This window comes from Argiope bruennichi, chromosome 1, assembly GCF_947563725.1.
Source record: "Argiope bruennichi chromosome 1, qqArgBrue1.1, whole genome shotgun sequence".
NCBI classification, from domain to species: Eukaryota; Metazoa; Arthropoda; class Arachnida; order Araneae; family Araneidae; genus Argiope; species Argiope bruennichi.
This window is the reverse complement of record NC_079151.1, coordinates 130315712-130319733: the sequence shown is the minus strand read 5'-3', so window position 1 is coordinate 130319733 and position 4022 is coordinate 130315712.

The window sequence follows — 4022 nt, the reverse complement described above, 5'->3', positions numbered from 1 at the left end:
CGAATGAGACGTTGTTTTTTTATAACCGTACAATGAATGATACGAGAAAATAAAGCAGGCTGGATCGGTTTTTTTCCCCTCTCAGCTGTACATATGTAATAAATGGACTTTCTTTATTAGCATTAAATCTTATACAAGCAGGAAAGGTCTTTGAACTGACCCTGTAAAGTCAGCGAGATTTCATTTTTGATAAAACTGTTCCGGTAGAATTTCAACATATGCTGAACTTTTGTATTATCTATGCTAGACAAGAAATAATTCAGTAGGGTGAGAATAAATTTATTCGTTTGTTGATTGGTACAAAATATTTTCTAAAAAAGAAATCAAAGGGGCTGAGCATTTAACATCATTTCAGGATGAATGCAAAAGCTCTGAAACAAGTAACAAGGTCCCATAAGCGTGCTTTACAATTAAGACAGAAGATAATCAAAAGCCTGCTCTTGACTTTTGTAAAGTAAAATGCTGTTTGTCAAAAAACCATCCTTCATTCTTTTCAGAAAGTGATCAAGAAGCATTTTGAGAAATGTTTCTTCATTCTTTTGTATATTCAATCTGAAAAGTATAATATAAAAATATTAGTATATTTTGCATTCGAATTTGAAATATACAGTCATTATAATTATAAAATAAAAATACACGAAACATTTTGATCGGTATGTGAATATCTGCATTCAGAGAAAAAAAAATTTCATAGAAAATAAATGTGTTTGAAAATTTTGAAACTTGATAACTAAGCGATTAATCAATGAAGATAATTTATAACACAGATAATTTTATTAAAACATCTAAATCATTAAAAAATATTCAACATGATTATTATTAAATGTTCACATTTTATTTATATGAAAATCATCATTCATTCTTCTTTATGGCCTGCCACCATCAAATTAGGAAGGGACCAAGTTTGGAAAATTTCACCTAGCGACAAATATATTGCAAAAGAAGAAAACTGAATCTTCTCTTGAAAATTTACTATTATTCCTAATGGAATTCTGTCAAATGAGCTAAAAAAGATTTTTTTCGACATGTTACTTGATAATCCAAACATTTTTTTTAGATATTTATTAAAAACTAGCAAAATTCGGTAAAATCAAAGAACTAGTCGCTCATCTACTGCCACTAATTTTCTCATTTTTTTCTCTAATTTCTAATTCAAACTTACAATTTGACTATCAAATAGTTTGCCGGGAAGTTTATTTAAATTTAATCAATCATTTAGATATAACTATGTTTACGGAATAATGTAACTGTACGACATTAATGATGTGTGATTTTAAATATCTTACATATACTCCGTTTATTGCGTACATGAAACTTTTTAATGGAGATCCATCTCATGACATCATGGCGCTGTTAAGAATGTAAGAGTGTGACAAAACTATTTTATTAATTTCGTGGTATTGTGACTTCATTTTTTTTTAATCCGTAGCATAAATGAATAGATATTTTTTTAAAAATCCATCTTTTTTAACTTTCAACAATGGCAGAAGATCATGCAATCAGATAGTTGATGAAACAGTGAAAACGTTTTGAACTTCAAAACACAAATGTATTCTATTTGTTAAGAGCGCCTTTGGCTAAAAACTAGATTTAACTTTAAGCATACTAGAGCTATAACTTACTTTCAGAACTCTAAAGTCAGAATTAATTGCGCGCGAAACCAATATACGTTTTTGTATATGGCAACTATACAAAGTAAGCAATTATACATACCAGGTAAACAGAATTGTAAATAAGAAAGAATAAAATGGAGTCAGATTAACAACGAATGAATTATTTCACATTATGAACCCACATCTTTGAATCTTATTAGAGGAGAAGCGACTGAATAAAATGAAATTCAGATAGTCTCAACACTATTGTTGGAAATCAGGAAAAATATACATATATATATTTTAAATTTCTCCAAATAGGCAAAATTTTGCATAAATATTAATACCGTATGATTAAAAAGAAATTTTTTTAATTTTTTTTAATTAGCATAAAATTTACTTTTATGTGATAATAGTTTCGGAAGTTATCACGGAAAAGGCCAAAATTCAGCTTAATTTTTAATTAATTAAAATTCTAACTTAAAAAAAATCAAAGAATCGCTCCGAAATGTCCATTTCACTTTTCAAAGTATATAAGCGCCAAATTAGGTAGCTGTAGGACAAACAGTCTATATACATAAACTCACAAATTTGTTCTTATTATTAGATGTACCGAACGTTAAAAAAGAATAACTCTTGCAGTACACAAAGTTCAATAACTATACAAAACATTTAAAAATAAAAGTTTGCCTTGCCAGTTAAAATATTGTATATAATGAAAATTTCAAGAAATATAAGATATACTGAAATTATACAATATTTTTTTGAAACATAGGATCCTTAATAATTGAAAGTACGTATAAATTTTCTTTGTAGTTAAAATTATTTGGTAAACTGTGAATGGTCACAATAGATGGCGCAATTACTTGTATTCAATGCTACAGAGATTTCGTTCCGATCGTGTGCATTATCAATCATTGCAATGACTTTTATAATTAATTGTGGATAAGCATCGAGCAATGTTAAGATTTTTGTTTGTGAAAGGAAAGGTTGAGAGAAGTTGAAAGAAATCCATTCTGAAAATGGTAAGATTGTATTGACAGGGCAGAATGGAAAGATGAAAAATGTTTAAAAGAGACGAACGATTATGATCTATAAAGCAATCTGAAGATCTAGAAGCCCAGTGCTTTATTCAGCTAGTAAAAATATTGTTGATATAGACAATAATGTACGAGCGAACTATCGAATGGTGTTGTTTGAAATAAAGTGATAATTCAACATGCTTGATGGAGCTGCCTGGGACACTGTTCATCAGAAGCTAAAGAGAAGCAGCAAAGTGTGTTCACCTTTGGTTCCGAAACAACTGTCGAAACACCATATTAGTTGCAAATTGGCCAATAGTCTGAAACATTTGCCACTCTAGAACAACAAGGATAAGGATATTTTGGGCCTGATATTGTCATGGGAGATGAGACCTGGGAAATGTATTTTGCAGCGGAATCAACAGCTGCGAGAACGATGTGACTTGTCTGCTTGAAAAAAGATCAAAGTTTCACTTTCCATTGGGAAATTGAAGCCCACTGTCTTCTGGGATGTAAAAGATGTGCTCTTTGGGGAGTACTACTCCTTGAGAATATTATCAAACTCAAACTTACTGTACAACATTGACTAAATTACAGCATATTATTTGCGATAAACGAGCATATTAAATGCGATATACGGATCCATTAGAATCTCACTCTTCCATATGTGTCCCGCCCCATTCATGTAAAACTGTAGGGTTACAAAGTTTTGGAGCAGCATACAGCTAGCATTTGGAATATTCAAGCTTTTATCTGTTTGATAAATTTTTCAGATGATCTAAAATTTTACTATAAGGATTTGATATTTACAACGACCCAAACGGACTATGCTACAGTGTCTCTCTACTCTTGGTCAACTATGCTCTATCAAAACATGCTTTTCAAATTGATACAGTTCTGGAACAAGTGCCTCGTTTATGTCAAATTGGTCGTTGTGTCGAACAAATGAATGAATAAATGCTTGCTTTTGAATTTGTTATTTCCACTGACTTTCCAGCTAAAGAAGCATGGAAATTGCTATATGTGCAAAAGAAAACAAAATCCTTTGCCTCTAAATATTTCGTCCATACACATCTTCTGGTTCACACATTCGACATCAAAACTTTATATATTTGTTTGATATATTTATATTCTGTTCTGTATTCTTCTATACATTCGGCAAAATACGCAGTTACCCAATTTTTTTAAATCATCGTATATTTGTAAGTAACTACAATCTTGGCAGTCATTTTGGAATATCCTGTGTTTCTTTAACAAAAGCAAGACAAAAAAGATAACACCTAATATATAGTTTCTTTAATATGTTGACTGTCATGTCACCTGTTTTTGGGTGATAGCAAAACTTCTCATTCAGTATAGAATTCAATGCCAGTGGGACATGTCTATAAGGCCGGCCATCTGGGAGGGG